The 14,072-nt window shown below is 43.1% G+C and overlaps 1 protein-coding gene and 2 pseudogenes across 1 annotated transcript in view; 2 read left to right on the forward strand and 1 right to left on the reverse strand.

Annotated features, from left to right (window-relative positions):
• RB1 (RB transcriptional corepressor 1) overlaps window positions 1–14,072 on the reverse strand; it is a 177,317-nt gene that overhangs the window by 151,332 nt on the left and 11,913 nt on the right. The window lies entirely within an intron of this gene.
• LOC115894555 lies at window positions 1,158–1,642 on the forward strand (annotated as a pseudogene).
• On the forward strand, window positions 9,519–13,128 carry LOC104662758 (annotated as a pseudogene).

Here is a 14,072-nt window from a genome sequence, read left to right on the forward strand (position 1 = left end):
CCTGAGGAGGTGCCAAGACAATAGAGGAAAGAATGGGTCTTTCCAAAAGAGCAATAGGTTGGCATTGGAATAAGAGAATTCCAAGTTGAAAGAGAACTGAAAGAGATCATTAACCATTAAGTCTCGTGGTCTGGGAGTTTCTAGGGTTCCAAGTCATATAATGATAATCTGGCAAGTTTTCCAATACTTTAAAAAACCTATATGTTTACTTTCAATAAAGCTACAATAACTAAAATAGCAAATACTTTACCTTTGCTAAAATTCAGCGCAGTATAGTAACACAATTTACATGATGGTGATAAAAAGCACTAGTTGGCAGCTTTGTATATCTTGAATAAAACTAGGGAAAATAATTACTTAATAAACAAAGTTTGGTAGACAGTTTCCAAAACACAGATTCAATGTGGGCAAAAACTAATAATGGGTACCTGATGATTTTCAAGTACACTGTAATTCTGAATCAATCTGTCTTTAAAAATAGTTTTTAGAATATGAGAATGCAATATCAAGATGCATATAAATGAGGTAAATTTAAAAAGGAACATAAATAGAAAAGTTTATTTTATATTCTTTGATAAAATAATTTACTCCAAAATTCTGCTAAATATCTAGGTCTCATAAAGTCGATTAAATGTTTATAGTTGAACACATAAGAGACAGAAATAACTACCAATCTGAACATCAATAATTATGACTATCAGGCCTTTAAAATTATAATGTACATAAATAAGGAAAATTATAATGTATATAAATAAGGAAAAAATACTTCACTGACATTATAGCCATCTATTTCAAGACTACATCTGTTAGATCTATATTACATTTGTACAGAATGTAGAGATATTTAAAGCACAGGAAAACAGTTAGTTTTATTAAATTGAGACTTAAGACATCCTAACTCACTTGGAGCCTATAATAATCTCCACAACGATTTGAATCCTATGAGAGAGGTGTTACAGCAGTGTTTGATGTATCCTTCTTGTATCTACTTCTGACAGAAAGGACAAGAGTTAGGGCTTGACTCTTAACTGTTGGGAGCTGGGGGTAGGGAAAGTTAAAAGAAATACCTTGTAGCTATTTTCTATATCTAATTATTTATATCTCAACTTGTATTAGAAAGATTTCTAAAATCTTAAAAAAACAAGGCGGTGGGGAAAATGGCTGACTAGAAGGCGGGAGAGGAGAAGCCCGAAAAGTCACAATGAGCTGGAGCTGCCTGAGTAGTGGAGAGGAAAGTTCCAGTCGCAGCGCTGAGAAGCGATCAGCTGAAGAAGAAGCTGCAGACCTCCAACAAAGCCTGCAAAGATCTCCAACTTTGGATTTGCCATAGGTAGTCAGACGACAAAGAAAACATCACCCATATCCATCAGACTTGGATCAAGTACCCCTAAAGAAACTGTTCCAACTCTGGCTCCAAAAACTCTTTCAGTAGCAGCAGCTTTCAATGAAGATGAAGATAGTGAACCAGAGGAAAGGCCTCCAGAAGCCAAGATGAGGATGAAGAATACATGGAAGGGATACATCAACATCAGCTGGACTAAACTCCTTCAATAAAGGAAAGCATGGGTTTTCTGATAACCAGAAGCTATGGGAGCAAAATATAAAATCTCATCTTGGAAATGTCCATGACCAAGACAATTAAATGATGTTTTGAATTGGGATGTGGGGTGGGTATAAAGTTAAAAGGAACAGTTTCCTTTTTTAAAGAAGTGTAAGACTAACTTTGGAGCCGCTTTTTTTTTTTTTTCTTTTTCATCTTTTTAAAAGATTGAGTGGTACATTAATAAATGAGAGTTTGAAATTAGAGGTAATTTATGTTTTATATACAGATTTCAAGACATTTGCTTATTTGGTAGTTTTGTGTAATTAGTTTCCCAAGTTTACAGATAATAAAGAAATCAGAAATGGTACCTTTTTAAGAATTGACTATTTTTTTAGACACAACTATTAGCATATTAAGAGGGAAGCAAAAAGTTATTGTCTATTTAAAACTGCAAGCAGTTACTCTCTTAACTCCCTTATTACCTAAACTTGTCTGGCTCCCAGGAACAGCCTTACAGAGAGAAGGAGTATTGTATTGAGAGGAAAATGTTACTGAACTATTGACTGAAAGTAAATTTAGATAAAATTAAAATACAGCTTTTTTTCTTTATGGGCATTTGTTTTCTTTCAAGTCATCATAAACTAGGTATTGCATTGCTATCAGTGGATACAGATGCTTAGCTCTTAAAATAATTTTTTATATGTAAACTGTTGAATATTTGAAATAGCCCACTTCACCTTAATGGGTCTTGTGTATCTTCATTAGTCTTCAAAGAAAAACCATTTGCTACCAAAGTAAATCAGTATTTTGAATGTGCTTCTCTTGTTTTTTGTTTATTAACTAGGTCCTGTAAGCATTTCCACCAGAACTTGAGGCGAATCATAAGAAAGCTGTTTCTTTTAAAATACAAACCACCACCAAAACTTTAAATGTACACATTGCTTAAGTATTTGGTTGCTTTTATTTTTTAAAAGGTATAAACACCAAAAAAAAAAAAAATTAACATCGTATGAAGATGGAAAACAAGAAGATGCACTTTCTGTAACTTTGTCTAAGGATTTAAATTACTAACTTGTGAAATGCAATTTGAATTGAACTTAACTACTGGCTTTCTTACTAGTAAAATTATATGGTTTATTTTAAATGTATACATATTGACCTCTCAAAAAGCACAGTTAGATACTGAAATAGAAGGAAAGAAAATGCATCTTCCAACATTTTTTGGAATCTCACCACATATACTTTGTTCATTTGTGTATTTTTTTTCATATTTTTGTATTGTATATGAACTTTTTTTCTAATGTGACAGTTAAACACATCTTTAAAAGCACAGTCACAGACAAAAAAAAACATACAGTATAAAAATTTCCTTGAAAACTCCTACTACAACATTGTATTTGAAGGCAGCTTCAGACTGTTTTATTGGTGGTAACTGCTCGCTGAGCTCTTTTAGTCGGTAATCACTCAGAGAAGCAGCCTGTGTATATTCCTAACACTTTGTTCACTAGTATTTAAGTTTAGAGTAATCCCCAGGTAAAACGACGGAAATGTATATAGAACTCTTAGTTCTTACATTATTTAATTATATCAAGATACATGAATTTAACTCACTTGAATGTAGGCAAACTATCCATTTTTGTCTATTTTCCTGTTTGTTAAAATAACATACCTCAGGCCAGGCGCGGTGGCTCAAGCCTGTAATCCCAGCACTTTGGGAGGCCAAGACGGGCGGATCACGAGGTCAGGAGATCGAGACCATCCTGGCTAACCCGGTGAAACCCCGTCTCTACTAAAAAGTAAAAAAAAAAAATTAGCCGGGCGAGGTGGCGGGCGCCTGTAGTCCCAGCTACTCGGGAGGCTGAGGCAGGAGAATGGCGTAAACCCGGGAGGCGGAGCTTGCAGTGAGCTGAGATCTCGCCACTGCACTCCAGCCTGGGCGACAGAGCGAGACTCCGTCTCAAATAAATAAAAAAATAAATAAATAAATAAATAAATAACATACCTCTTCTCATATTCTTTTCTTGACCCAAATGAAATATCAACCTAAGGTCAAGCTAGGAGAGAGAAACGACTGAGATGAATGTCTTTACTAAAATACCAATAAATTTGTCAAACTCAAAAACAAACAAACAAACAAAAAAACCAAAAAAATCCAAAATAAGCGGGTAAAGAAAGTCAGCATTTTTTTTTTTAATCCATTGAGATACGGAGGAAAAAAAAAAGAAATTGGGCATTTTTATGGAGGACAGTTTTGGATACTGTTTGCTTTTGTATTCGATTTATTCAATACATATTTACTAAATGCCTACTAAGGACCAAACACTATTCTAACTACTAGAAATATATATCAGTGAACAAAACAAACATTCCTGTTTCCTGGAGCAGAGGGAAAAAGATAGTAACCAGAAAGCAGTATAAATAGGTAAACCATATACTATGCCAGAAAAAGAATAGAGTGCAATGGATAGAGAAGTTCAGGGAGAAGTAGGAGCAGGTTACATTATTAAGCAGAGTGGTCACCATAGGCCTTTTTGGTAAGGTGAGATTTGAGCAGAGACCATTCTATGAGCAAAGACTTCATTCTACGAGCAAATTTAAAATTTTTAAATGTGAATACCTTCTGACCTAGCAGTTCTACTTCTAGGAATCTACACTATAAAAGTACTCTCCTTTGTGCATGAAAATGCATATATAAGGATAATTCACCACAACGGTTTGTAGTATCACACATTGAAAAACAAACTAAATGTCTCTCAACAATGAAATTCATAAATAAATTATGATATACCCAAAAATAAAAAATATATCCACTAAAAGGATTAAGCTAAATACAGATCAAGATATATTGCTAAATGAAAAAAGCAAGGTATAGAATAATGCAAAACTAGAAACTTTTACTAGTTGCCTCTGAAGAGAAGTGGGTGGCTTAGGGATAGGAATAAGAGAGTTTTTACTGTTTATACTTTTCTTTCTTTTGAATCTTGAACCATGTGAATCTAATGCCTATTCCAAAATTACTGATAATGACTTGTTAAAAGGTGTAGATAAGTAAGACTTCAATTGGGTAAAACTAAAATCCTTGTGTATATGCTAGAGGAAGGAAAAACTGGAGGGACAAAGTAAGCAAAAACTATCATTGGTCATTTCTATGGCTATAACTAGGAATAGAAAGAGAGAAATGTTTCTCAGGGACATAGATGGAGCTGGAGGCCATTATCCTTAGCAAACTAACGCAGGAACAGAAAACCAAATCCTGCATGTTCTCACTTATAAGTAGGAGCTAGATAATGAGAACACATGGACACACAAAGGGGAACAACACACTGGGACCTATCAGAGGGGGGAGGGTGGGAGAGGACGCGGATTAGGACAAACAACTAGTAGGTATTAGACTTCATTCCTGGGCAATGAAATAATCTGTACAACAAACCCCCATGACATAAGTTTACCTATGTAACAAAACTGCACATGTACCCCTGAACTTAAAAGTTAAAAAAAAAAAAAATCCCATGCAATGAGATACTACTCAGTAATGAGAATAAATAAATTGTTGATGCATATGCCAACATGAATGAAGTTCCAAATAATTATGTTAAAACAGTAAAAAAAAAAAAAAAAAAAAAAGAAAGTTCAACCTCTTGTGACAATGTAAATTAGTAGAGTCACTATAGAAGAATAGTATGGAGGTTCATCAAAATAATAAGAATAAAACTACCATATGATACAGCAATCCACCACTGGGTATATATCCAACAGAAATAAAATCAGCATATCAAAGAGATATCTGCACTCCCATGTTGAATGCAGCATTTTTCCCGACAGCCAAGACATGGAATTAACCTGAATGCCCATTAATGGATGCATGGATAAAGAAAATGTGGTACATATAAACAATGGAATGTTATTCAGCCATAAAATAGAATGAAATGCTGTCATTTGGAACCAGAGAACATCAAGTTAAGTGAACTAAGCCAGGCACAGAAGGACAAATACCACATGTTCTCACTTATATGCAAGAGCTTAAAAAAAAAATTGAACTCGTGGAGACAGAGTAGAATGATGATTACCAGAAGCTGTGAAGGGTAGTGGGGATGGGAAGATAAAAGAGGAGTTGGTTAATGGGTACAAAAAGACAGTTATACAGAAGGAACAAGATGTAGTGCTCTATGGAAACACTATATAGTCACCATACAGTGACTATAGTTAACAATAATTTATTGTGTATTTCAAAATAACTAAAAGATTAGAATTGGAATGCTCCTAACACAAATAAATGATAAAAGTTTAAGGTGATGGATACTCCAACTACCATGATTTGATCATTACACATTATACGCTTGTATCAAAATATCACATATACCCCATAAATATGTATACCTATGCCTCCATAATAATTAAATATAAAAAATTTTAAAGTAAAAAAAGAGAGCAACAGAGACCCGCTCTTTATTACTATAACGTGTGATTTATGTTAAAACAAGTCTATTTATTTACTTATTATTGTGAAAGTAAAATATAGAAAGGTGAAAAAAATGACAAGAAAAATGTTAGTATCCCCCAAGATGCATGCTATCATGAAAGCTGGCAGTTAAAACAGTAACAAACAATTATAAGATTCATAGTATCTATAAGGTTAAATTAAATTAATTCGTTAGCTCCTCAAAAAGAGCTTAATGGGTCTTGAACCAAAGATTTCTTCCATGGTTCCTCATGAAGAAAACACACTGCAGTAAATAATATTGGCCAAGAGTGAACACTTTTATGAGGTCAAAGCCTTTAAGAACAAGCAATTCTAAAAGTAGGCAGTACAATTATATATAAGATATATCTGGCTATTTCATGATGAAAGTTCATGATGATGAACTTTAATAGAGTTATCCAATACACACATTAAGTATAAACATTAGATAGTGAAAAAATAGGGGAAAATTACTTGATTAAAATTTTTTAGAGAATAGAGAAATTAAGAAAAATCAATAAAACCAGAAAAAAATGTTAAATCACCAACATTGAGAAACTTTTAGTTAGACTAACCAAGATAAAAGAGAGAAGGCTAAAATCAGGAATGAAATAAAAAAATTACTACCAACCTTACAGAAATAAAAAGGATTATAATGGCAATGCCATGAACAATTATTTGCCAATGAACTAGATAACTTAGATGAGGTAGACAAATTGCTAGAAAAATAAACTTAAAAAACTGATTCAAAAAGGAACTGACAAACTGAATAAACCTGTAACAAGTAAAATGACTGAATTAGTAATTTCGAAACTTTCCACAGAGAAAAGTCCAGGCCCAGATGGCATCACTGATGAATTCTACCAAATACTTAAAGAAGAATTAATATCTATTCTTCACAAACTGCCCCATCAAAACAGAAGAGGAGGCAACACTTCCCAGTCCATTCTGTGAAAGGCCAGTATTATCTTGATACTAAAATCAGACAAAGACATCACAAGGAAAAAAACTAAAGACCAAAATCTCTTATAAATACACATATAGAAATCCTTAAAAAAAAAAGGAGCAAACCGAATCTAGCAACATATCAAAAGGATTATACATTGCGACCAAGTGGGACTTATTCCAGAGATGTATTGTTGGTTTAACACCTGAAAATCAACTAATATACTACACCATTTCAATAAAGAACAAAAACTACATTATTATATCAATAGAAGCAGAAAAATAATTTGACAAAATCCAACACCCTTTCATAACAAAACACTCAACACCCTATAAATAAAAAATTCTTCAGCTGAGGAAAGGCATCTACAAAAACCCCACAGCTAACATCTACTTAATGGTGAAAAACTGGATAGTCTCCCACTAAGATCCAGGAAAAGACAACAATGTCCTTCTCATCATTCTATTCAACATTATATTGGAGATTTTAGACAAAGCAATTAGGCAAGAAAAAGAAATAAAAGGTATCCAGATTTTTAAAAAAGAAGTAAAACTATCTCTATTTGCAAATGACATTATTTTACATATAGAAAATCCTAAGGAATTCACTAAGAAACTATTGAAGCTAATAAATTAGTTCACCAAGTTTTCAGAGTACAAAATCAACATACAAAAACCACCTGTATTTCTATATACAGCTAAGTAATACAGAAACAACCTATGTGTCTGTCAACAGTCAAATGGATAAATAAAATGTAGTATATATAAACAATGGAATATTATTCAGTCATAAAAAGAAAGGTGATCCTGTCACTTGCCACAACACAGGTGGACATGGAGGCCATTACACTAAGTGAAATAAGCAGACACAGAAAGAAAATTATTGCATGATCTCATTTATATGTGGAATCTAAAAATAGGGGGTGTCACCAAAAACAAATACAACAAAAACAAAACTAAGTAAATGGGACTTAAACTAAAAAGTTTCTGCATAGCAAAAGAAATAATTAACAGAGTAAACAGACAACCCACACAATGGGAGAAAAATATTTATAAACTGTACATCCAACAAAGGATCCAGAATCTACAAGAAACTCAAGGAAATCAGCAAGGAGAAAACAAATAATCCCGTTAAAAAGTGGACAAACTAGGTGAATGGACTGGTTTTTTTGTTTTTGCTTTTGCAACACAGTTTCACTCCTGTCGTCCAGGCTGGAGTGCAATGGTGCAATCTTGGCTCACTGCAACCTCCGCCTCCTGGGTTCATGTCATTCTCCTGCCTCAGTCTAGAGAGTAGCTGGGATTACAGGCACATGCCACCACGCCCGGCTAATTTTTGTATTTTTAGTAGACACAGAGTTTCACCATATTAGCCAGGCTGGTCTCGATCTCCTGACCTCAGGTGTTCCACCCGCCTTGGCTTCCGAAAGTGCTAGGATTACAGGCGTGAGCCACCGCGCCGGGCCGAACGGACATTTTTCAAAAGAAGATACACAAATGGCCAACAAACACGAAAAATAACATCACCAATCACAAGGGAAATACCAATTAAAACCATAATGAGATACCACCTTATCACAGTCAGAATGAACCCTATTAAAAAGTCAAAAAAGTGTGCGAGGCGGCTGCAGCGGCGCGCGGAGGCGGGGCCTGGGCGGAGGGCCTTGCACCTCGTCACAGCGCGGGGGGCTGAGGTGGACATGGAGGCCATTATGCTAAGTGAAATAAGCAGACATGGAAAGAAAATTATTGCATGATCTCATTTATATGTGGAACATAAAAAAGGGGGTGTCACCAAAAGCAAATGCAACAAAAACAAAACTAAGTAAATGGGCCAGCTCCGGAGACCCCGGCCCGCCGCCTCACCGCTGGAGGACGAAAGCGCAGGCAGGGTCCGCACGGCGAGTGGCAGGGGGCCGGGCCGAGTCAAAAGTCTATTTAAAAAGTGGATAAAGGATGCCTCGGAGTGATAAAGCCCTGATCCCTGGGGCGTTTGGGGACACTGGCTGCAGTTTCATCACAGTCGATCTGGACGCAAAGAGAATTTCAAGAGCTTGTTGGTCAGGTCAAGAATAAATCTATGCGTGATGTTGTCCTGATCCTGGGTTTATAGTCGTCGTCCTTTTTAAACTGCAAAGAAGCATTTGCAGGCTTTATCTCATGGGCACCACTTGCCAACCTTTTTTTAATTTCTATTTTTTATTTTTTATTTTTTTGAGACGGAGTCTCGCTCTGTCACCCAGGCAGGAGAACAGTGGCGCGATTTCGGCTCACTGCTAGCTCCACCTCCCGGCTTCAAGCGATTCTCCAGCCTCAGCCTCACGAGTCGCTGGGACTACAGGCTCACACCACCACGCCGGCTAATTTTTACATTATTAGTAGAGACGGGGTTTCAGTGTGTTGGCCAGGCTGGTCTCAAACTCCTGACCTCGCGATCCGCCCGCCTCGGCCTCCCAAAGTGCTGTGATTACAGGCGTGAGCCACCGCACCTGGCCACCAACCTTTTGAGGACATGAAGCTGGCGGAAAAATAAAGCGTCGTCCCTCTGCGCGTCCCTCCCCGTCTGCTAGAATGTTTCTCAGGAACGCTCCTCCAGGGATTGCTCCCCAGTTCTAATGGGAGGCCTTTGGCCCACCAGGGAGCTTTAGGTTCCCCAGGTGCTTCTCAGAGGCTGACGAGGGCGTGGAGAACGTGTCGGTGAGCGCCCCGGTGCAGATGCTCATCAGCACGCTCGCTGCAGCGCAACGGGGCTGCTCGGGGCACCAGCAATCAGCGCGCTGCACAGAGAGGCCAGAGGGCAGACGCCAAGCCAGCTGCCAAGCCCACCGTGCACAAGGAGTAGCCTGTATTGCCTGCCTGTGGTCTTGTTGCTGACTTTGACCCCATCGGGAGGAGGAAACTGCAGACGTTGGCCCGTTGGTGCTAGATTAAGACAATGACGATTCCGTGGACCGGAACATTGGGGAAGCCATCCAGGAGTACCTGAAGGCAAAGAGTGGAGCCACACAGGCAGGGGCTGGCAGGGGCGAATCAGGCGCAGCCCAGTCTTCCAGGGCCGCAGGCAGTGGCAGTAGATGTAAGCCAGAACCATCTCACGGCAGTGCCCTGACTTCCGTATGTCCCCCTAAAACTTGTACCTGGCTCAGGTGGTGGCCCTGGCAGCCAGGTGAGATCCAATGAGGACTAGGGTTCCGCCTCCCCGGGCAGCGCGAGCAGCAACCACTCCTTTGAGCCGAGCATTGCGGCGGAAATAGAATAGTTTCTGAATGAGAAGAGACAGCATGCGAACCAAAAACGTGATGGGTCAATAGATAAAAAACCAGATCCAAACGAAAATTCGACCAAGTCACTCTTGAAATCCCACCAAGAGTCAGCTGCAAAGGTGGCGCATCGGCAGGGTCTGATGGGCGCCCATAAGGAGTTCGCCTTTTGCAAACCTTCCCAGTTAGCAAAGACGAACGTGCAGCCCAGAAGCCTCAAGTCCAAGGTCACGACCAAGCAGGAGAACAAGGGCAGCCCGAAGCCAGCAGCCCCCTGCCGCCCTTCAGAAGCACCACAGAATAAAAGCGGGGTCAAGAGGAGCGCCGGTGCCCTGAGAAGGGGAAAGCGAGTCACGAGCGCGGCACAGGCGCCCGAAGCGTCCGACTCCAGCAGCAACGACGGCACGAAGGAGGCCATCTAGGTGTACTAGCTGCAGAAAACACGCAAGGAGGCCAACGGGGACCTGCCCCAGAGGGCCCAGCTCCGGGAGGAGAGAGGACGCCTGACCCTTCCGCACTACAGCACAAGCAGCGCCACAAAAAGTGCCTTGCGCGACACCCACAGAAAAACACCCAGCTAGAGAAAGCCAGTGGCCACCAAGGCCACAGACCCTTGCCCGGGACGCCTGGACGCTGAGCATTCCCCACAAGCTCCCGAAGAAAACCAAAGCTCCGCCTCCAGCGAGCCCGGCTTCCAGGAGCGAGTTTGTAGAATGGTCCTCGCGCCAGGCAGACACGTCCGCTGAACTGACGTGTGTGGAAGCAATCTCGGGCATTTCCAAGACTACCCTGCCATCCCCGTGTAAGGCAGCAACAGGTCCCTGTCTGCAAGCCCACTCTTGTACTCCCCGAACGTGCCTTCCCACCCTGACGGCGACAGTAGCTCCGTGGACAGCGACGACAGCATCGATCAGGAAATCCAGACGTTTTGACCCTCAAGGCACATTCGGGGAGTTTGCTGACCAGAGGTGAGAGCTGCTCGCAGGCTGCCCAAGGCCCACTTTCACCGCCTGGCCCCAACAGCCAGACCAGTGGCCCCAAGGCCCCTCTCTCTAAAACACCGGACCCACCTCTGAGCTGCAAAAGGAAACGTAGAGGCGGCGGCCATGCCGTGATGCCATCCACGCCCAAGAAAACGCGGCAGGTGGTGAAAGATGGTGGCCAGGATGCCGACCACAGCCAGGTGTGAGCCGAGCCCGGCCATGAGAGGTGGAACCTGCCCGTCCAGGGCAAAGCCAACGAGGTCCCGGGAGGGGAGGGCGCAGCCAGGGGGCCCGGCGACACTCGCATGACGCAGGGCCAGGGTAAGACAGACGAAGCGAGGCGCCTGGACGACAACCAGAGCTCCGAAGACAAGAGCAGCTCCCTGGACAGTGACGAGGACCTGGACACGGCCATCAGGGACTTAAGGTCCAAGTGAAAGCTCAAGAAGCGGTGCAAGGAGCCCAGGGCTGCGTGCAGGCAGAAGGTCAGGTTCAGCACTGCCCAGACGCACTTCCTGGAGCAGCTGGGCGGGCTCTGGAGAGACTGGAAAGACCGAAGCCCGCCAGTGCTGACTCTCCAAGTCCACGAGAGACAGCGGCGAGGGCCCAGGGAAGAAACCTCCCAGTGTCTGTGGCAGTATGGCAGAGAGGAAGAAGCAGGAGGGCGCCAGGAGCCAGGACATGGCCCCGGCCTTCCGAGTGAGGGGACCCGCCTCTGCCTCCACCTCTGAAGAGAATCCATTCCCCAGGGAATGCCAGGGCCCAGCTCCCAGCCGCGGCTCGCTGTCTGACGACAGCAGTTCAGTGGACAGTGACGATAGCATCGAACTGTAGATAGTAAGTTTTTGGCAGAAAAGGCCAAGGAGTCGGTGAGCAGTTCAGAAGTTCAGGCAGAGGGACCTGCTGCTCTCGGGACTGGGGGCTCATTCAGGCCAGAGTTGCTGGGAAGGAAGGAGCCGGCCCCACCGCCTGGCGTGTGCACGCGGAGCCAGAGGGCCAGGGGGGTCCTACAGCCAGCAGAAGGGCCGTGAGGTGCAGAGAGCGCTGGAGCACAGGGCGCAGCCGGCCTGTCCAGCCAGGGCGGGCAGGGGCTCCCCACTGCTCCGGCCCAAGGGGATCCGGCACCACCGAGGAGCACCAGTGGCAGTGTCTCCGCCAAGGGGCTCTCAGAGAGCAGGAGAAATGTTTACATTCAGAAAGACCAGAGCTCACAAGGGGCCGAGAATGCTGCCAAAAGTGCTTTTGGTCAGCTGCCCAGCAGTGCCACAGCGGGCACCGAGGCAAGAGGTGCTGAGGGGACCTTTCACTTGGGCTGTGGAAGCCGGGGCTTCCTCACCCCCAGCCAGGAAGCTGAGAAGGACTCCAGCGCAAGCCGACGACACCCTGCCCTGGAGCGACTTCACCCTCCGGAGCCTGTGGGCTGCGCTCCGAAGGTAGAGATGCGGAGTGGAGGCGGGGCGTCGGGAGCGGGAAAACCAAGGGTTCCGAGGGCCCCGCCCGGGGCCTGCCCAGCCTACCTCTTGCGGGCTTCTCCCCGCGCTGTCCACCCAGCTCTTCCATTTTGGAAAGGGTGTCTCCCGGGGGGGCAGGCAGGCCGGCCTCTTCAGCCCCCACATGAGGCCGCCTCTGCAGGGCGCGTCCTTCTTGGCCTTCAGGGAGGCCCTGGCCGAGCCCAGCCCTGTCTTTGGAAGCCCATACTTGCTGGCGAAGAAGGACGGCGGGCCCTGGCCAAGCCGGAAGGCACAGACAGGGCTGAGTTTGCCCGACAGGAGGAACTCGGGCTCAGAGGAAAGCATTTTAGACCTGAGGTATTGACGAAGGGTCATCGATAGGGACGACCAGGACCAGGACGCCTTGGACGGGGACGCCTTGGGCAGTGACTTCAGCGACACTCCGCGCACGGAGGACAGTGGCAGCAGCTCAGTAGTGAAGGTCTAAGCCCTCGAGTTGTGGGTTCGCGTCCCGGTTTCCGTGCATTTGTGGAAAGGGGCATATCTGTGCGTGTATCCCTGTGTATGTGTGATGGTTCTGTGGTTGCAGGGAGGGGAAACAGGAGTCCGTTATACATAGCCCTGTATAGACGTACACCAACATGAAACAATGCTTTTATTTAACAGATGTGGCCTGGTAAATATGATTTTTGTAGCTGTCTGTAAATTATTTAAAGTGAGGTAAAAAGTATTTTTAGAAAATACTGTTGTTCAGTTTTGTAGGGTGTTTCTAACTGCAGTTTTCTGTGTTCTGCATGCAAGTCTTAGATTAGAAAACATTTGGTTCTTATCATCGCAGCCAAGTTCACAGACTCTGATGTTTTTTGGTTGTTTGCTGGTGACAATGTCCATCAGTGGCAGCAGTGGTAGCCTGAGGAACGCCAAGCTACCCTCCCCGGGAATCTCTCAGATGTCCCAAGGTGTCAGTCGGGAAGCTCGCAGGACAGCATTTTTTATACAGAGGACATCCCTGCCCCCTTGCCGCCCCCTTGCCGCCCCCCTGGTCCTTGGAGGCCAGAGCATATTTGAAAACTGCAGTCACAGCCATCCGCTGAAAAACGATTTGAAGCACAATGGCCAGCAAGCACGTGAGGGCTCCCTGTTGCATGTGAAATCCCAGCGGAAGTCAGTAGCAGCTGCTCTGAGGCTCAGCCCTGGACCTGGGTGGATTCATGTCCAATCTTTTTCAATCACTAGATGATTCTAACATCTAAATAAACCCCTTTTTATATGGAAAATAAAGTAAAAAAACAATAGATGTTGGCGAGGATTTCAGTGAAAAGGGAATGCTTATACACTGTTGGTGGAAATGTAAATTAGCACAACCTCTATGGAAAATAGCATGAGAATTTCTCAAAGAACTAGAAGCAGCAACCATTCGATCCAGCAATC

This window comes from Rhinopithecus roxellana, chromosome 18 (assembly GCF_007565055.1).
Source record: "Rhinopithecus roxellana isolate Shanxi Qingling chromosome 18, ASM756505v1, whole genome shotgun sequence".
Lineage (NCBI taxonomy): Eukaryota > Metazoa > Chordata > Mammalia > Primates > Cercopithecidae > Rhinopithecus > Rhinopithecus roxellana.